This window comes from Hippopotamus amphibius, chromosome 2 (assembly GCF_030028045.1).
Source record: "Hippopotamus amphibius kiboko isolate mHipAmp2 chromosome 2, mHipAmp2.hap2, whole genome shotgun sequence".
NCBI lineage: Eukaryota > Metazoa > Chordata > Mammalia > Artiodactyla > Hippopotamidae > Hippopotamus > Hippopotamus amphibius.
The window spans coordinates 221,068,003-221,087,753 of NC_080187.1; the positions used below are offsets into that span (position 1 = coordinate 221,068,003).

General features: G+C 60.2%; 7 non-coding genes across 7 annotated transcripts; all 7 read left to right on the top strand.

Annotated features, from left to right (window-relative positions):
- The first annotated feature begins 2,632 nt into the window (after nt 1–2,632).
- Nucleotides 2,633–2,725, top strand: LOC130847159 (small nucleolar RNA SNORD116). The gene has a single exon (XR_009051950.1). It is a non-coding gene; the product is annotated as a small nucleolar RNA SNORD116 (small nucleolar RNA).
- Nucleotides 2,726–5,437: 2,712 nt separating this feature from the next.
- Nucleotides 5,438–5,530, top strand: LOC130847160 (small nucleolar RNA SNORD116). The gene has a single exon (XR_009051952.1). It is a non-coding gene; the product is annotated as a small nucleolar RNA SNORD116 (small nucleolar RNA).
- A 2,711-nt stretch (nt 5,531–8,241) lies between these two features.
- Nucleotides 8,242–8,334, top strand: LOC130847161 (small nucleolar RNA SNORD116). Its single transcript, XR_009051953.1, has one exon. It is a non-coding gene; the product is annotated as a small nucleolar RNA SNORD116 (small nucleolar RNA).
- Nucleotides 8,335–11,047: 2,713 nt separating this feature from the next.
- LOC130847162 (small nucleolar RNA SNORD116) lies at nt 11,048–11,140 on the top strand. The gene has a single exon (XR_009051954.1). It is a non-coding gene; the product is annotated as a small nucleolar RNA SNORD116 (small nucleolar RNA).
- A 2,712-nt stretch (nt 11,141–13,852) lies between these two features.
- LOC130847163 (small nucleolar RNA SNORD116) lies at nt 13,853–13,945 on the top strand. The gene has a single exon (XR_009051955.1). It is a non-coding gene; the product is annotated as a small nucleolar RNA SNORD116 (small nucleolar RNA).
- A 2,712-nt stretch (nt 13,946–16,657) lies between these two features.
- Nucleotides 16,658–16,750, top strand: LOC130847164 (small nucleolar RNA SNORD116). The gene has a single exon (XR_009051956.1). It is a non-coding gene; the product is annotated as a small nucleolar RNA SNORD116 (small nucleolar RNA).
- A 2,712-nt stretch (nt 16,751–19,462) lies between these two features.
- On the top strand, nt 19,463–19,555 carry LOC130847165 (small nucleolar RNA SNORD116). Its single transcript, XR_009051957.1, has one exon. It is a non-coding gene; the product is annotated as a small nucleolar RNA SNORD116 (small nucleolar RNA).
- Nucleotides 19,556–19,751: the final 196 nt, after the last annotated feature.

Sequence of the window (19,751 nt, forward strand, 5' to 3'; positions counted from 1 at the left end):
ACAGGGCGGCAGTATTGGAGAGGCTCGCGGCTGAGGGTCGGCCCGTGTCCACGCATTGGCTGGCTCATCCACGACTGCGAGGTGCTTGGTGACGGTGCAGTGAGGGATGGCGAGGCCGCCAGGCTGCCTGCTGGTGGTATGAGTCGGAGCATGTGCTGGCCTAGACCCAGTGAGCTCGAGGCTTGGAGAGGTGTGTTTTTGCCGGGTTCCCATATTGGAAGGGGCCCTTGTGGGAGCAGGGTGCTTTTCAAAGCCAAAGAGAGGAAGCTTGGGTGGTTTCTGAGTTGAGCCGGAGGCCAGGCACCTGTCGCTTCCTCACTTGGCTCGGTGAGGTTCTTGAGTGGCAGACGGGGTGGGATCGGGGTCAGGGCGGTGGGGACCGGGAGGCGGGATTGTTAGGTGTCGGTGGGAGGGGTTGAGGAATTGGGCCTCGGTGGTTCCCTTGGCAGGTCCTCGACTGCAACTGCTGGCACAGTGGTGGCGCCGATCGGGATACTGTGGACTGTGCCGAGGACTGAGTGCTACATTGAATCCTGTGAGAGGGCCGATGGCCTAGACAGGACGGTATGGGCATGGCGAGGCCCGGGGCAGTGTGACTTGTTGGACGGGCTGTCATCATGGTGCTGCAGGCGCTGTCCTCGGCTTCTCAAGGAGATCTCTAGTCCCTGAAGGGCTGCCTGTGGCTGGCTACGGAGAAGAGGGCTTTGGCGGTCCCTGTGGACGCGCTGCGCTGGTGCCTTTGGTGTAGCCGTGGGGGCCCCATGCCAGAGGAATGACACCAAAGAATGTCTTACAGGCGCCTCGAAGAGATCTACATGCTCAGTAGTGGGGCCGGCCAGCTTAAGGAAAGGTGAAATCTGCGAAGCTTCCCTTTGGCCCCTGGTCAGGGAGTTGGCAAGGCGAAAGTGTATCTCCCGGAGGGCAGGACATGGCCGTCCTTGGTGGCCCCGAGGCCTTTTGCAGGGCCCTCAGTTTACGGGAGGAAGCCCGGAGGTGTGGCTGAGATGGGGCAGTGGTTGTGGTGCCAGGTGTGTTGCTGTGGACAGCCACTTGCTCCCTGGGCAGGGTTCCTGGTCTGCTTGCGCGGCAGTGGGCTTCTGTTTGAAGTGTGTGTCTCGTCCTCTTGGTTGGCACCTTGTATCTCTGTGAGGTCCTTGGTGGTGTTGCTATGTAGGAGAAGAGGCGTGCGGTCACCTGGCATGCGGTGGACTTCGTCGCCACCGCCATGGTTGCTGACTGTCTTCCCTGGTGCTCAGTGTGCCCCGTGTGGGCATCGCGTCTGAGGTTTGCTGTCGGAGTGAGTCGCCCTGCGGGCAGGAGATGGGAACTTTGCACAAGGGCTCGAGCGTTTGAGCGTTTCTTCGGGGGTCAGGGCTGTAGATGCGGTGGGCCGTGGAGCTGCCTGGACCTGGCCGGGACTGTAGGCTGGTGTCCGAGGAGTTTGACTCCCGGTCATGGTGTCTGAAGACCACCACTTCCCATAGTCAGCTTTCCCACGCGTCTCTGGATAGGAATTTGGCTTAGTTGGCTGGAAGAGGCACCTGGCCTTGAAGTCCTTTAGTGCCTTTGAGAAGAAGGCAGGCTGCATCTTCCCTGTAGCCATGTGTAGGGCGGAGACAAAGGCCTTCATGTGCGAGGTACCGTTGTCCCCAGTGGCATGGGCTCTGGCTGTCAAGGGCACATCAGGTGTGCTAGGAGCTGGCGGGGTCTCCACGACTCTGGGGCCATCACTCCCATGGGTGAGAGGAGGGCCCCCATCGAGTCTATGTGCTCTGGTCAGAAGGCAAGGTTGTTGGAGATCGGGAGCCCGGTGCTGGTTGCAGCAGCCCTTCAAGTTCAGGGTGTGCCTGAGGGCTCTTGAAGGTGGCAGGGGTGTTCTGCCATTCTGTGGGGGATCCCGAGGCAAGGGCCCTGTGTTCCAGGCATGCCTTCGCCTGTTGAAGGACTTTGCAGAGGGGCACACAGACAATCAGAGACCCAGGCACACCTACAGGGCCCCACGCAGAAAGCCGCTTAGACGCCCTTTTGCGCAGAGACTAACACACTCCGGTGCCCACTCACTTACCTCCTGACGCACACAAGCACTGGTACGTGCGTACCTTTGAAGAGTTGTCTGTCATGCCCACATTGAGTCTTCTCCAAGGGACAAAGGTCCTTGGGAAGCAGGTGCAGGGTAACGTTACCCACCCCCAGGGTACCGTTGGCCTGGGTCTTGTTCTCTGAGTACCTGGGTGGCGTTCTAAAGCATGCCTGTGATTGCTGCCCACTTCTCAGGTGCAGTCGCCAGGCACGGCTGGCCGTCGGCTGAGATGGGCAGACCTTCTTGGCGTGGTGTGAAGACTGGATGTGCGAGGAAATCCCGGAAGAAGTGCGACGGGCCCAGGGTGCTGAGCTTGGCCAGGGATCACTACGGATGGTACGCATTCCCCTGGCCCAACACGTGTCATTCATTGCATACCAGGGGTTCCTCGGACCCGCCGAGGAGCTCCAGAGTGGATGGACTGTTTCTCTTGCTGAGTGGCCTGGGGGCTGTGGATTCTCCATGCTGTTGGATGATGTCGAGGTCACTGGCTCCTCCTCGCAGCCGCCCAGCCTGTGCTGTTGGGTTCTTGCGGCGTCCCAGCACGTGCTCGGATCGATGATGACCCCCTCATATGCATTCCTTGGAAAATCTGAACAAAATGAGTGAGCACTCACTACCGTCTCCTCATCGAACCTGAGGTCCAGCACGTTGCCTCCCCTGGGGTTAGGGGATAGTCAGGGGTGAGGACCAGCTTCCCCTTGTGGACACGCATGCAAACAGCACACAGGGCGGCAGTATTGGAGAGGCTCGCGGCTGAGGGTCGGCCCGTGTCCACGCATTGGCTGGCTCATCCACGACTGCGAGGTGCTTGGTGACGGTGCAGTGAGGGATGGCGAGGCCGCCAGGCTGCCTGCTGGTGGTATGAGTCGGAGCATGTGCTGGCCTAGACCCAGTGAGCTCGAGGCTTGGAGAGGTGTGTTTTTGCCGGGTTCCCATATTGGAAGGGGCCCTTGTGGGAGCAGGGTGCTTTTCAAAGCCAAAGAGAGGAAGCTTGGGTGGTTTCTGAGTTGAGCCGGAGTCCAGGCACCTGTCGCTTCCTCACTTGGCTCGGTGAGGTTCTTGAGTGGCAGACGGGGTGGGATCGGGGTCAGGGCGGTGGGGACCGGGAGGCGGGATTGTTAGGTGGCGGTGGGAGGGGTTGAGGAATTAGGCCTCGGTGGTTCCCTTGGCAGGTCCTCGACTGCAACTGCTGGCACAGTGGTGGCGCCGATCGGGATACTGTGGACTGTGCCGAGGACTGAGTGCTACATTGAATCCTGTGAGATGGCCGATGGCCTAGACAGGACGGTATGGGCATGGCGAGGCCCGGGGCAGTGTGACTTCTTGGACGGGCTGTCATCATGGTGCTGCAGGCGCTGTCCTCGGCTTCTCAAGGAGATCTCTAGTCCCTGAAGGGCTGCCTGTGGCTGGCTACGGAGAAGAGGGCTTTGGCGGTCCCTGTGGACGCGCTGCGCTGGTGCCTTTGGTGTAGCCCTGGGGGCCCCATGCCAGAGGAATGACACCAAAGAATGTCTTACAGGCGCCTCGAAGAGATCTACGTGCTCAGTAGTGGGGCCGGCCAGCTTAAGGAAAGGTGAAATCTGCGCAGCTTCCCTTTGGCCCCTGGTCAGGGAGTTGGCAAGGCGAAAGTGTATCTCCCAGAGGGCACGACATGGCCGTCCTTGGTGGCCCCGAGGCCTTTTGCAGGGCCCTCAGTTTACGGGAGGAAGCCCGGAGGTGTGGCTGAGATGGGGCAGTGGTTGTGGTGCCAGGTGTGTTGCCGTGGACAGCCACTTGCTCCCTGGGCAGGGTTCCTGGTCTGCTTGCGCGGCAGTGGGCTTCTGTTTGAAGTGTGTGTCTCGTCCTCTTGGTTGGCACCTTGTATCTCTGTGAGGTCCTTGGTGGTGTTGCTATGTAGGAGAAGAGGCGTGCGGTCACCTGGCATGCGGTGGACTTCGTCGCCACCGCCATGGTTGCTGACTGTCTTCCCTGGTGCTCAGTGTGCCCCGTGTGGGCATCGCGTCTGAGGTTTGCTGTCGGAGTGAGTCGCCCTGCGGGCAGGAGATGGGAACTTTGCACAAGGGCTCGAGCGTTTGAGCGTTTCTTCGGGGGTCAGGGCTGTAGATGCGGTGGGCCGTGGAGCTGCCTGGACCTGGCCGGGACTGTAGGCTGGTGTCCGAGGAGTTCGACTCCCGGTCATGGTGTCTGAAGACCACCACTTCCCATAGTCAGCTTTCCCACGCGTCTCTGGATAGGAATTTGGCTTAGTTGGCTGGAAGAGGCACCTGGCCTTGAAGTCCTTTAGTGCCTTTGAGAAGAAGGCAGGCTGCATCTTCCCTGTAGCCATGTGTAGGGCGGAGACAAAGGCCTTCATGTGCGAGGTACCGTTGTCCCCAGTGGCATGGGCTCTGGCTGTCAAGGGCACATCAGGTGTGCTAGGAGCTGGCGGGGTCTCCACGACTCTGGGGCCATCACTCCCATGGGTGAGAGGCCGGCCCCCATCAAGTCTATGTGCTCTGGTCAGAAGGCAAGGTTGTTGGAGATCGGGAGCCCGGTGCTGGTTGCAGCAGCCCTTCAAGTTCAGGGTGTGCCTGAGGGCTCTTGAAGGTGGCAGGGGTGTTCTGCCATTCTGTGGGGGATCCCGAGGCAAGGGCCCTGTGTTCCAGGCATGCCTTCGCCTGTTGAAGGACTTTGCAGAGGGGCACACAGACAATCAGAGACCCAGGCACACCTACAGGGCCCCACGCAGAAAGTCGCTTTGACGACCTTTTGCGCAGAGAGTAATACACTCTGGTGCCCACTCACTTACCTCCTGACGCACACAAGCGCTGGTACGTGCGTACCTTTGAAGAGTTGTCTGTCATGCCCGCATTGAGTCTTCTCCAAGGGACAAAGGTCCTTGGGAAGCAGGTGCAGGGTAACGTTACCCACCCCCAGGGTACCGTTGGCCTGGGTCTTGTTCTCTGAGTACCTGGGTGGCGTTCTAAAGCATGCCTGTGATTGCTGCCCACTTCTCAGGTGCAGTCGCCAGGCACGGCTGGCCGTCGGCTGAGATGGGCAGACCTTCTTGGCGTGGTGTGAAGACTGGATGTGCGAGGAAATCCCGGAAGAAGTGCGACGGGCCCAGGGTGCTGAGCTTGGCCAGGGATCACTACGGATGGTACGCATTCCCCTGGCCCAACACGTGTCATTCATTGCATACCAGGGGTTCCTCGGACCCGCCGAGGAGCTCCAGAGTGGAGGACTGTTTCTCTTGCTGAGTGGCCTGGGGGCTGTGGATTCTCCATGCTGTTGGATGATGTCGAGGTCACTGGTTCCTCCTCGCAGCCGCCCAGCCTGTGCTGTTGGGTTCTTGCGGCGTCCCAGCACGTGCTCGGATCGATGATGACCCCCTCATATGCATTCCTTGGAAAATCTGAACAAAATGAGTGAGCACTCACTACCGTCTCCTCATCGAACCTGAGGTCCAGCACGTTGCCTCCCCTGGGGTTAGGGGATAGTCAGGGGTGAGGGCCAGCTTCTCCTCGTGGACACGCATGCAAACAGCACACAGGGCGGCAGTATTGGAGAGGCTCGCGGCTGAGGGTCAGCCCGTGTCCACGCATTGGCTGGCTCATCCAGGACTGCGAGGTGCCTGGTGACTGTGCAGTGAGGGATGGCGAGGCCGCCAGGCTGCCTGCTGGTGGTATGAGTCGGAGCATGTGCTGGCCTAGACCCAGTGAGCTCGAGGCTTGGAGAGGTGTGTTTTTGCCGGGTTCCCATATTGGACGGGGCCCTTGTGGGAGCAGGGTGCTTTTCAAAGCCAAAGAGAGGAAGCTTGGGTAGTTTCTGAGTTGAGCCCGAGGCCAGGCACCTGTCGCTTCCTCACTTGGCTCGGTGAGGTTCTTGAGTGGCAGACGGGGTGGGATCGGGGTCAGGGCGGTGGGGACCGGGAGGCGGGATTGTTAGGTGGCGGTGGGAGGGGTTGAGGAATTAGGCCTCGGTGGTTCCCTTGGCAGGTCCTCGACTGCAACTGCTGGCACAGTGGTGGCGCCGATCGGGATACTGTGGACTGTGCCGAGGGCTGAGTGCTACATTGAATCCTGTGAGATGGCCGATGGCCTAGACAGGACGGTATGGGCATGGCGAGGCCCGGGGCAGTGTGACTTCTTGGATGGGCTGTTATCATGGTGCTGCAGGCGCTGTCCTCGGCTTCTCAAGGAGATCTCTAGTCCCTGAAGGGCTGCCTGTGGCTGCCTACGGAGAAGAGGGCTTTGGCGGTCCCTGTGGACGCGCTGCGCTGGTGCCTTTGGTGTAGCCCTGGGGGCCCCATGCCAGAGGAATGACACCAAAGAATGTCTTACAGGCGCCTCGAAGAGATCTACGTGCTCAGTAGTGGGGCGGCCAGCTTAAGGAAAGGTGAAATCTGCGAAGCTTCCCTTTGGCCCCTGGTCAGGGAGTTGGCAAGGCGAAAGTGTATCTCCTGGAGGGCACGACATGGCCGTCCTTGGTGGCCCCGAGGCCTTTTGCAGGGCCCTCAGTTTACGGGAGGAAGCCCGGAGGTGTGGCTGAGATGGGGCAGTGGTTGTGGTGCCAGGTGTGTTGCCGTGGACAGCCACTTGCTCCCTGGGCAGGGTTCCTGGTCTGCTTGCGCGGCAGTGGGCTTCTGTTTGAAGTGTGTGTCTCGTCCTCTTGGTTGGCACCTTGTATCTCTGTGAGGTCCTTCGGGGTGTTGCTATGTAGGAGAAGAGGCGTGCGGTCACCTGGCATGCGGTGGAGTTCGTCGCCACTGCCATGGTTGCTGACTGTCTTCCCTGGTGCTCAATGTGCCCCGTGTGGGCATCGCGTCTGAGGTTTGCTGTCGGAGTGAGTCGCCCTGCGGGCAGGAGATGGGAACTTTGCACAAGGGCTCGAGCGTTTGAGCGTTTCTTCGGGGATCAGGGCTGTAGATGCGGTGGGCCGTGGAGCTGCCTGGACCTGGCCGGGACTGTAGGCTGGTGTCCGAGGAGTTCGACTCCCGGTCATGGTGTCTGAAGACCACCACTTCCCATAGTCAGCTTTCCCACGCGTCTCTGGATAGGAATTTGGCTTAGTTGGCTGGAAGAGGCACCTGGCCTTGAAGTCCTTTAGTGCCTTTGAGAAGAAGGCAGGCTGCATCTTCCCTGTAGCCATGTGTAGGGCGGAGACAAAGGCCTTCATGTGCGAGGTACCGTTGTCCCCAGTGGCATGGGCTCTGGCTGTCAAGGGCACATCAGGTGTGCTAGGAGCTGGCGGGGTCTCCACGACTCTGGGGCCATCACTCCCATGGGTGAGAGGCCGGCCCCCATCGAGTCTATGTGCTCTGGTCAGAAGGCAAGGTTGTTGGAGATCGGGAGCCCGGTGCTGGTTGCAGCAGCCCTTCAAGTTCAGGGTGTGCCTGAGGGCTCTTGAAGGTGGCAGGGGTGTTCTGCCATTCTGTGGGGGATCCCGAGGCAAGGGCCCTGTGTTCCAGGCATGCCTTCGCCTGTTCAAGGACTTTGCAGAGGGGCACACAGACAATCAGAGACCCAGGCACACCTACAGGGCCCCACGCAGAAAGCCGCTTACACGCCCTTTTGCGCAGAGACTAACACACTCCGGTGCCCACTCACTTACCTCCTGACGCACACAAGCACTGGTACGTGCGTACCTTTGAAGAGTTGTCTGTCATGCCCACATTGAGTCTTCTCCAAGGGACAAAGGTCCTTGGGAAGCAGGTGCAGGGTAACGTTACCCACCCCCAGGGTACCGTTGGCCTGGGTCTTGTTCTCTGAGTACCTGGGTGGCGTTCTAAAGCATGCCTGTGATTGCTGCCCACTTCTCAGGTGCAGTCGCCAGGCACGGCTGGCCGTCGGCTGAGATGGGCAGACCTTCTTGGCGTGGTGTGAAGACTGGATGTGCGAGGAAATCCCGGAAGAAGTGCGACGGGCCCAGGGTGCTGAGCTTGGCCAGGGATCACTACGGATGGTACGCATTCCCCTGGCCCAACACGTGTCATTCATTGCATACCAGGGTTTCCTCGGACCCGCCGAGGAGCTCCAGAGTGGAGGACTGTTTCTCTTGCTGAGTGGCCTGGGGGCTGTGGATTCTCCATGCTGTTGGATGATGTCGAGGTCACTGGCTCCTCCTCGCAGCCGCCCAGCCTGTGCTGTTGGGTTCTTGCGGCGTCCCAGCACGTGCTCGGATCGATGATGACCCCCTCATATGCATTCCTTGGAAAATCTGAACAAAATGAGTGAGCACTCACTACCGTCTCCTCATCGAACCTGAGGTCCAGCACGTTGCCTCCCCTGGGGTTAGGGGATAGTCAGGGGTGAGGGCCAGCTTCCCCTTGTGGACACGCATGCAAACAGCACACAGGGCGGCAGTATTGGAGAGGCTCGCGGCTGAGGGTCGGCCCGTGTCCACGCATTGGCTGGCTCATCCAGGACTGCGAGGTGCCTGGTGACTGTGCAGTGAGGGATGGCGAGGCCGCCAGGCTGCCTGCTGGTGGTATGAGTCGGAGCATGTGCTGGCCTAGACCCAGTGAGCTCGAGGCTTGGAGCGGTGTGTTTTTGCCGGGTTCCCATATTGGACGGGGCCCTTGTGGGAGCAGGGTGCTTTTCAAAGCCAAAGAGAGGAAGCTTGGGTGGTTTCTGAGTTGAGCCGGAGGCCAGGCACCTGTCGCTTCCTCACTTGGCTCGGTGAGGTTCTTGAGTGGCAGACGGGGTGGGATCGGGGTCAGGGCGGTGGGGACCGGGAGGCGGGATTGTTAGGTGGCGGTGGGAGGGGTTGAGGAATTAGGCCTCGGTGGTTCCCTTGGCAGGTCCTCGACTGCAACTGCTGGCACAGTGGTGGCGCCGATCGGGATACTGTGGACTGTGCCGAGGACTGAGTGCTACATTGAATCCTGTGAGACGGCCGATGGCCTAGACAGGAAGGTATGGGCACGGCGAGGCCCGGGGCAGTGTGACTTCTTGGACGAGCTGTCATCATGGTGCTGCAGGCGCTGTCCTCGGCTTCTCAAGGAGATCTCTAGTCCCTGAAGGGCTGCCTGTGGCTGGCTACGGAGAAGAGGGCTTTGGCGGTCCCTGTGGACGCGCTGCGCTGGTGCCTTTGGTGTAGCCGTGGGGGCCCCATGCCAGAGGAATGACACCAAAGAATGTCTTACAGGCGCCTCGAAGAGATCTACGTGCTCAGTAGTGGGGCTGGCCAGCTTAAGGAAAGGTGAAATCTGCGAAGCTTCCCTTTGGCCCCTGGTCAGGGAGTTGGCAAGGCGAAAGTGTATCTCCCGGAGGGCACGACATGGCCGTCCTTGGTGGCCCCGAGGCCTTTTGCAGGGCCCTCAGTTTACGGGAGGAAGCCCGGAGGTGTGGCTGAGATGGGGCAGTGGTTGTGGTGCCAGGTGTGTTGCCGTGGACAGCCACTTGCTCCCTGGGCAGGGTTCCTGGTCTGCTTGCGCGGCAGTGGGCTTCTGTTTGAAGTGTGTGTCTCGTCCTCTTGCTTGGCACCTTGTATCTCTGTGAGGTCCTTGGTGGTGTTGCTATGTAGGAGAAGAGGCGTGCGGTCACCTGGCATGCGGTGGACTTCGTCGCCACTGCCATGGTTGCTGACTGTCTTCCCTGGTGCTCAGTGTGCCCCGTGTGGGCATCGCGTCTGAGGTTTGCTGTCGGAGTGAGTCGCCCTGCGGGCAGGAGATGGGAACTTTGCACAAGGGCTCGAGCGTTTGAGCGTTTCTTCGGGGGTCAGGGCTGTAGATGCGGTGGGCCGTGGAGCTGCCTGGACCTGGCCGGGACTGTAGGCTGGTGTCCGAGGAGTTCGACTCCCGGTCATGGTGTCTGAAGACCACCACTTCCCATAGTCAGCTTTCCCACGCGTCTCTGGATAGGAATTTGGCTTAGTTGGCTGGAAGAGGCACCTGGCCTTGAAGTCCTTTAGTGCCTTTGAGAAGAAGGCAGGCTGCATCTTCCCTGTAGCCATGTGTAGGGCGGAGACAAAGGCCTTCATGTGCGAGGTACCGTTGTCCCCAGTGGCATGGGCTCTGGCTGTCAAGGGCACATCAGGTGTGCTAGGAGCTGGCGGGGTCTCCACGACTCTGGGGCCATCACTCCCATGGGTGAGAGGCCGGCCCCCATCGAGTCTATGTGCTCTGGTCAGAAGGCAAGGTTGTTGGAGATCGGGAGCCCGGTGCTGGTTGCAGCAGCCCTTCAAGTTCAGGGTGTGCCTGAGGGCTCTTGAAGGTGGCAGGGGTGTTCTGCCATTCTGTGGGGGATCCCGAGGCAAGGGCCCTGTGTTCCAGGCATGCCTTCGCCTGTTCAAGGACTTTGCAGAGGGGCACACAGACAATCAGAGACCCAGGCACACCTACAGGGCCCCACGCAGAAAGCCGCTTACACGCCCTTTTGGGCAGAGACTAACACACTCCGGTGCCCACTCACTTACCTCCTGACGCACACAAGCACTGGTACGTGCGTACCTTTGAAGAGTTGTCTGTCATGCCCACATTGAGTCTTCTCCAAGGGACAAAGGTCCTTGGGAAGCAGGTGCAGGGTAACGTTACCCACCCCCAGGGTACCGTTGGCCTGGGTCTTGTTCTCTGAGTACCTGGGTGGCGTTCTAAAGCATGCCTGTGATTGCTGCCCACTTCTCAGGTGCAGTCGCCAGGTACGGCTGGCCGTCGGCTGAGATGGGCAGACCTTCTTGGCGTGGTGTGAAGACTGGATGTGCGAGGAAATCCCGGAAGAAGTGCGACGGGCCCAGGGTGCTGAGCTTGGCCAGGGATCACTACGGATGGTACGCATTCCCCTGGCCCAACACGTGTCATTCATTGCATACCAGGGGTTCCTCGGACCCGCCGAGGAGCTCCAGAGTGGATGGACTGTTTCTCTTGCTGAGTGGCCTGGGGGCTGTGGATTCTCCATGCTGTTGGATGATGTCGAGGTCACTGGCTCCTCCTCGCAGCCGCCCAGCCTGTGCTGTTGGGTTCTTGCGGCGTCCCAGCACGTGCTCGGATCGATGATGACCCCCTCATATGCATTCCTTGGAAAATCTGAACAAAATGAGTGAGCACTCACTACCGTCTCCTCATCGAACCTGAGGTCCAGCACGTTGCCTCCCCTGGGGTTAGGGGATAGTCAGGGGTGAGGGCCAGTTTCCCCTTGTGGACACGCATGCAAACAGCACACAGGGCGGCAGTATTGGAGAGGCTCGCGGCTGAGGGTCGGCCCGTGTCCACGCATTGGCTGGCTCATCCAGGACTGCGAGGTGCCTGGTGACTGTGCAGTGAGGGATGGCGAGGCCGCCAGGCTGCCTGCTGGTAGTATGAGTCGGAGCATGTGCTGGCCTAGACCCAGTGAGCTCGAGGCTTGGAGCGGTGTGTTTTTGCCGGGTTCCCATATTGGACGGGGCCCTTGTGGGAGCAGGGTGCTTTTCAAAGCCAAAGAGAGGAAGCTTGGGTGGTTTCTGAGTTGAGCCGGAGGCCAGGCACCTGTCGCTTCCTCACTTGGCTCGGTGAGGTTCTTGAGTGGCAGACGGGGTGGGATCGGGGTCAGGGCGGTGGGGACCGGGAGGCGGGATTGTTAGGTGGTGGTGGGAGGGGTTGAGGAATTAGGCCTCGGTGGTTCCCTTGGCAGGTCCTCGACTGCAACTGCTGGCACAGTGGTGGCGCCGATCGGGATACTGTGGACTGTGCCGAGGACTGAGTGCTACATTGAATCCTGTGAGACGGCCGATGGCCTAGACAGGAAGGTATGGGCACGGCGAGGCCCGGGGCAGTGTGACTTCTTGGACGAGCTGTCATCATGGTGCTGTAGGCGCTGTCCTCGGCTTCTCAGGGAGATCTCTAGTCCCTGAAGGGCTGCCTGTGGCTGGCTACGGAGAAGAGGGCTTTGGCGGTCCCTGTGGACGCGCTGCGCTGGTGCCTTTGGTGTAGCCGTGGGGGCCCCATGCCAGAGGAATGACACCAAAGAATGTCTTCCAGGCGCCTCGAAGAGATCTACGTGCTCAGTAGTGGGGCCGGCCAGCTTAAGGAAAGGTGAAATCTGCGAAGCTTCCCTTTGGCCCCTGGTCAGGGAGTTGGCAAGGCGAAAGTGTATCTCCCGGAGGGCAGGACATGGCCGTCCTTGGTGGCCCCGAGGCCTTTTGCAGGGCCCTCAGTTTACGGGAGGAAGCCCGGAGGTGTGGCTGAGATGGGGCAGTGGTTGTGGTGCCAGGTGTGTTGCCGTGGACAGCCACTTGCTCCCTGGGCAGGGTTCCTGGTCTGCTTGCGCGGCAGTGGGCTTCTGTTTGAAGTGTGTGTCTCGTCCTCTTGGTTGGCACCTTGTATCTCTGTGAGGTCCTTCGGGGTGTTGCTATGTAGGAGAAGAGGCGTGCGGTCACCTGGCATGCGGTGGACTTCGTCGCCACTGCCATGGTTGCTGACTGTCTTCCCTGGTGCTCAGTGTGCCCCGTGTGGGCATCGCGTCTGAGGTTTGCTGTCGGAGTGAGTCGCCCTGCGGGCAGGAGATGGGAACTTTGCACAAGGGCTCGAGCGTTTGAGCGTTTCTTCGGGGGTCAGGGCTGTAGATGCGGTGGGCCGTGGAGCTGCCTGGACCTGGCCGGGACTGTAGGCTGGTGTCCGAGGAGTTCGACTCCCGGTCATGGTGTCTGAAGACCACCACTTCCCATAGTCAGCTTTCCCACGCGTCTCTGGATAGGAATTTGGCTTAGTTGGCTGGAAGAGGCACCTGGCCTTGAAGTCCTTTAGTGCCTTTGAGAAGAAGGCAGGCTGCATCTTCCCTGTAGCCATGTGTAGGGCGGAGACAAAGGCCTTCATGTGCGAGGTACCGTTGTCCCCAGTGGCATGGGCTCTGGCTGTCAAGGGCACATCAGGTGTGCTAGGTGCTGGCGGGGTCTCCATGACTCTGGGGCCATCACTCCCATGGGTGAGAGGCCGGCCCCCATCGAGTCTATATGCTCTGGTCAGAAGGCAAGGTTGTTGGAGATCGGGAGCCCGGTGCTGGTTGCAGCAGCCCTTCAAGTTCAGGGTGTGCCTGAGGGCTCTTGAAGGTGGCAGGGGTGTTCTGCCATTCTGTGGGGGATCCCGAGGCAAGGGCCCTGTGTTCCAGGCATGCCTTCGCCTGTTCAAGGACTTTGCAGAGGGGCACACAGACAATCAGAGACCCAGGCACACCTACAGGGCCCCACGCAGAAAGCCGCTTAGACGCCCTTTTGCGCAGAGACTAACACACTCCGGTGCCCACTCACTTACCTCCTGACGCACACAAGCACTGGTACGTGCGTACCTTTGAAGAGTTGTCTGTCATGCCCACATTGAGTCTTCTCCAAGGGACAAAGGTCCTTGGGAAGCAGGTGCAGGGTAACGTTACCCACCCCCAGGGTACCGTTGGCCTGGGTCTTGTTCTCTGAGTACCTGGGTGGCGTTCTAAAGCATGCCTGTGATTGCTGCCCACTTCTCAGGTGCAGTCGCCAGGCACGGCTGGCCGTCGGCTGAGATGGGCAGACCTTCTTGGCGTGGTGTGAAGACTGGATGTGCGAGGAAATCCCGGAAGAAGTGCGACGGGCCCAGGGTGCTGAGCTTGGCCAGGGATCACTACGGATGGTACGCATTCCCCTGGCCCAACACGTGTCATTCATTGCATACCAGGGGTTCCTCGGACCCGCCGAGGAGCTCCAGAGTGGAGGACTGTTTCTCTTGCTGAGTGGCCTGGGGGCTGTGGATTCTCCATGCTGTTGGATGATGTCGAGGTCACTGGTTCCTCCTCGCAGCCGCCCAGCCTGTGCTGTTGGGTTCTTGCGGCGTCCCAGCACGTGCTCGGATCGATGATGACCCCCTCATATGCATTCCTTGGAAAATCTGAACAAAATGAGTGAGCACTCACTACCGTCTCCTCATCGAACCTGAGGTCCAGCACGTTGCCTCCCCTGGGGTTAGGGGATAGTCAGGGGTGAGGGCCAGCTTCCCCTTGTGGACACGCATGCAAACAGCACACAGGGCGGCAGTATTGGAGAGGCTCGCGGCTGAGGGTCGGCCCGTGTCCACGCATTGGCTGGCTCATCCAGGACTGCGAGGTGCCTGGTGACTGTGCAGTGAGGGATGGCGAGGCCGCCAGGCTGCCTGCTGGTGGTATGAGTCGGAGCATGTGCTGGCCTAGACCCAGTGAGCTCGAGGCTTGGAGCGGTGTGTTTTTGCCGGGTTCCCATATTGGACGGGGCCCTTGTGGGAGCAGGGTGCTTTTCAAAGCCAAAGAGAGGAAGCTTGGGTGGTTTCTGAGTTGAGCCGGAGGCCAGGCACCTGTCGCTTCCTCACTTGGCTCGGTGAGGTTCTTGAGTGGCAGACGGGGTGGGATCGGGGTCAGGGCGGTGGGGACCGGGAGGCGGGATTGTTAGGTGGCGGTGGGAGGGGTTGAGGAATTAGGCCTCGGTGGTTCCCTTGGCAGGTCCTCGACTGCAACTGCTGGCACAGTGGTGGCGCCGATCGGGATACTGTGGACTGTGCCGAGGACTGAGTGCTACATTGAATCCTGTGAGACGGCCGATGGCCTAGACAGGAAGGTATGGGCACGGCGAGGCCCGGGGCAGTGTGACTTCTTGGACGAGCTGTCATCATGGTGCTGCAGGCGCTGTCCTCGGCTTCTCAAGGAGATCTCTAGTCCCTGAAGGGCTGCCTGTGGCTGGCTACGGAGAAGAGGGCTTTGGCGGTCCCTGTGGACGCGCTGCGCTGGTGCCTTTGGTGTAGCCGTGGGGGCCCCATGCCAGAGGAATGACACCAAAGAATGTCTTACAGGCGCCTCGAAGAGATCTACGTGCTCAGTAGTGGGGCTGGCCAGCTTAAGGAAAGGTGAAATCTGCGAAGCTTCCCTTTGGCCCCTGGTCAGGGAGTTGGCAAGGCGAAAGTGTATCTCCCGGAGGGCACGACATGGCCGTCCTTGGTGGCCCCGAGGCCTTTTGCAGGGCCCTCAGTTTACGGGAGGAAGCCCGGAGGTGTGGCTGAGATGGGGCAGTGGTTGTGGTGCCAGGTGTGTTGCCGTGGACAGCCACTTGCTCCCTGGGCAGGGTTCCTGGTCTGCTTGCGCGGCAGTGGGCTTCTGTTTGAAGTGTGTGTCTCGTCCTCTTGCTTGGCACCTTGTATCTCTGTGAGGTCCTTGGTGGTGTTGCTATGTAGGAGAAGAGGCGTGCGGTCACCTGGCATGCGGTGGACTTCGTCGCCACTGCCATGGTTGCTGACTGTCTTCCCTGGTGCTCAGTGTGCCCCGTGTGGGCATCGCGTCTGAGGTTTGCTGTCGGAGTGAGTCGCCCTGCGGGCAGGAGATGGGAACTTTGCACAAGGGCTCGAGCGTTTGAGCGTTTCTTCGGGGGTCAGGGCTGTAGATGCGGTGGGCCGTGGAGCTGCCTGGACCTGGCCGGGACTGTAGGCTGGTGTCCGAGGAGTTCGACTCCCGGTCATGGTGTCTGAAGACCACCACTTCCCATAGTCAGCTTTCCCACGCGTCTCTGGATAGGAATTTGGCTTAGTTGGCTGGAAGAGGCACCTGGCCTTGAAGTCCTTTAGTGCCTTTGAGAAGAAGGCAGGCTGCATCTTCCCTGTAGCCATGTGTAGGGCGGAGACAAAGGCCTTCATGTGCGAGGTACCGTTGTCCCCAGTGGCATGGGCTCTGGCTGTCAAGGGCACATCAGGTGTGCTAGGAGCTGGCGGGGTCTCCACGACTCTGGGGCCATCACTCCCATGGGTGAGAGGCCGGCCCCCATCGAGTCTATGTGCTCTGGTCAGAAGGCAAGGTTGTTGGAGATCGGGAGCCCGGTGCTGGTTGCAGCAGCCCTTCAAGTTCAGGGTGTGCCTGAGGGCTCTTGAAGGTGGCAGGGGTGTTCTGCCATTCTGTGGGGGATCCCGAGGCAAGGGCCCTGTGTTCCAGGCATGCCTTCGCCTGTTGAAGGACTTTGCAGAGGGGCACACAGACAATCAGAGACCCAGGCACACCTACAGGGCCCCACGCAGAAAGCCGCTTACACGCCCTTTTGCGCAGAGACTAACACACTCCGGTGCCCACTCACTTACCTCCTGACGCACACAAGCACTGGTACGTGCGTACCTTTGAAGAGTTGTCTGTCATGCCCGCATTGAGTCTTCTCCAAGGGACAAAGGTCCTTGGGAAGCAGGTGCAGGGTAACGTTACCCACCCCCAGGGTACCGTTGGCCTGGGTCTTGTTCTCTGAGTACCTGGGTGGCGTTCTAAAGCATGCCTGTGATTGCTGCCCACTTCTCAGGTGCAGTCGCCAGGCACGGCTGGCCGTCGGCTGAGATGGGCAGACCTTCTTGGCGTGGTGTGAAGACTGGATGTGCGAGGAAATCCCGGAAGAAGTGCGACGGGCCCAGGGTGCTGAGCTTGGCCAGGGATCACTACGGATGGTACGCATTCCCCTGGCCCAACACGTGTCATTCATTGCATACCAGGGGTTCCTCGGACCCGCCGAGGAGCTCCAGAGTGGAGGACTGTTTCTCTTGCTGAGTGGCCTGGGGGCTGTGGATTCTCCATGCTGTTGGATGATGTCGAGGTCACTGGCTCCTCCTCGCAGCCGCCCAGCCTGTGCTGTTGGGTTCTTGCGGCGTCCCAGCACGTGCTCGGATCGATGATGACCCCCTCATATGCATTCCTTGGAAAATCTGAACAAAATGAGTGAGCACTCACTACCGTCTCCTCATCGAACCTGAGGTCCAGCACGTTGCCTCCCCTGGGGTTAGGGGATAGTCAGGGGTGAGGGCCAGCTTCCCCTTGTGGACACGCATGCAAACAGCACACAGGGCGGCAGTATTGGAGAGGCTCGCGGCTGAGGGTCGGCCCGTGTCCACGCATTGGCTGGCTCATCCAGGACTGCGAGGTGCCTGGTGACTGTGCAGTGAGGGATGGCGAGGCCGCCAGGCTGCCTGCTGGTGGTATGAGTCGGAGCATGTGCTGGCCTAGACCCAGTGAGCTCGAGGCTTGGAGCGGTGTGTTTTTGCCGGGTTCCCATATTGGACGGGGCCCTTGTGGGAGCAGGGTGCTTTTCAAAGCCAAAGAGAGGAAGCTTGGGTGGTTTCTGAGTTGAGCCGGAGGCCAGGCACCTGTCGCTTCCTCACTTGGCTCGGTGAGGTTCTTGAGTGGCAGACGGGGTGGGATCGGGGTCAGGGCGGTGGGGACCGGGAGGCGGGATTGTTAGGTGGCGGTGGGAGGGGTTGAGGAATTAGGCCTCGGTGGTTCCCTTGGCAGGTCCTCGACTGCAACTGCTGGCACAGTGGTGGCGCCGATCGGGATACTGTGGACTGTGCCGAGGACTGAGTGCTACATTGAATCCTGTGAGACGGCCGATGGCCTAGACAGGAAGGTATGGGCACGGCGAGGCCCGGGGCAGTGTGACTTCTTGGACGAGCTGTCATCATGGTGCTGCAGGCGCTGTCCTCGGCTTCTCAAGGAGATCTCTAGTCCCTGAAGGGCTGCCTGTGGCTGGCTACGGAGAAGAGGGCTTTGGCGGTCCCTGTGGACGCGCTGCGCTGGTGCCTTTGGTGTAGCCGTGGGGGCCCCATGCCAGAGGAATGACACCAAAGAATGTCTTACAGGCGCCTCGAAGAGATCTACGTGCTCAGTAGTGGGGCCGGCCAGCTTAAGGAAAGGTGAAATCTGCGAAGCTTCCCTTTGGCCCCTGGTCAGGGAGTTGGCAAGGCGAAAGTGTATCTCCCGGAGGGCACGACATGGCCGTCCTTGGTGGCCCCGAGGCCTTTTGCAGGGCCCTCAGTTTACGGGAGGAAGCCCGGAGGTGTGGCTGAGATGGGGCAGTGGTTGTGGTGCCAGGTGTGTTGCCGTGGACAGCCACTTGCTCCCTGGGCAGGGTTCCTGGTCTGCTTGCGCGGCAGTGGGCTTCTGTTTGAAGTGTGTGTCTCGTCCTCTTGGTTGGCACCTTGTATCTCTGTGAGGTCCTTCGGGGTGTTGCTATGTAGGAGAAGAGGCGTGCGGTCACCTGGCATGCGGTGGACTTCGTCGCCACTGCCATGGTTGCTGACTGTCTTCCCTGGTGCTCAGTGTGCCCCGTGTGGGCATCGCGTCTGAGGTTTGCTGTCGGAGTGAGTCGCCCTGCGGGCAGGAGATGGGAACTTTGCACAAGGGCTCGAGCGTTTGAGCGTTTCTTCGGGGGTCAGGGCTGTAGATGCGGTGGGCCGTGGAGCTGCCTGGACCTGGCCGGGACTGTAGGCTGGTGTCCGAGGAGTTCGACTCCCGGTCATGGTGTCTGAAGACCACCACTTCCCATAGTCAGCTTTCCCACGCGTCTCTGGATAGGAATTTGGCTTAGTTGGCTGGAAGAGGCACCTGGCCTTGAAGTCCTTTAGTGCCTTTGAGAAGAAGGCAGGCTGCATCTTCCCTGTAGCCATGTGTAGGGCGGAGACAAAGGCCTTCATGTGCGAGGTACCGTTGTCCCCAGTGGCATGGGCTCTGGCTGTCAAGGGCACATCAGGTGTGCTAGGTGCTGGCGGGGTCTCCATGACTCTGGGGCCATCACTCCCATGGGTGAGAGGCCGGCCCCCATCGAGTCTATGTGCTCTGGTCAGAAGGCAAGGTTGTTGGAGATCGGGAGCCCGGTGCTGGTTGCAGCAGCCCTTCAAGTTCAGGGTGTGCCTGAGGGCTCTTGAAGGTGGCAGGGGTGTTCTGCCATTCTGTGGGGGATCCCGAGGCAAGGGCCCTGTGTTCCAGGCATGCCTTCGCCTGTTCAAGGACTTTGCAGAGGGGCACACAGACAATCAGAGACCCAGGCACACCTACAGGGCCCCACGCAGAAAGCCGCTTACACGCCCTTTTGCGCAGAGACTGACACACTCCGGTGCCCACTCACTTACCTCCTGACGCACACAAGCACTGGTACGTGCGTACCTTTGAAGAGTTGTCTGTCATGCCCACATTGAGTCTTCTCCAAGGGACAAAGGTCCTTGGGAAGCAGGTGCAGGGTAACGTTACCCACCCCCAGGGTACCGTTGGCCTGGGTCTTGTTCTCTGAGTACCTGGGTGGCGTTCTAAAGCATGCCTGTGATTGCTGCCCACTTCTCAGGTGCAGTCGCCAGGCACGGCTGGCCGTCGGCTGAGATGGGCAGACCTTCTTGGCGTGGTGTGAAGACTGGATGTGCGAGGAAATCCCGGAAGAAGTGCGACGGGCCCAGGGTGCTGAGCTTGGCCAGGGATCACTACGGATGGTACGCATTCCCCTGGCCCAACACGTGTCATTCATTGCATACCAGGGGTTCCTCGGACCCGCCGAGGAGCTCCAGAGTGGAGGACTGTTTCTCTTGCTGAGTGGCCTGGGGGCTGTGGATTCTCCATGCTGTTGGATGATGTCGAGGTCACTGGTTCCTCCTCGCAGCCGCCCAGCCTGTGCTGTTGGGTTCTTGCGGCGTCCCAGCACGTGCTCGGATCGATGATGACCCCCTCATATGCATTCCTTGGAAAATCTGAACAAAATGAGTGAGCACTCACTACCGTCTCCTCATCGAACCTGAGGTCCAGCACGTTGCCTCCCCTGGGGTTAGGGGATAGTCAGGGGTGAGGGCCAGCTTCCCCTTGTGGACACGCATGCAAACAGCACACAGGGCGGCAGTATTGGAGAGGCTCGCGGCTGAGGGTCGGCCCGTGTCCACGCATTGGCTGGCTCATCCAGGACTGCGAGGTGCCTGGTGACTGTGCAGTGAGGGATGGCGAGG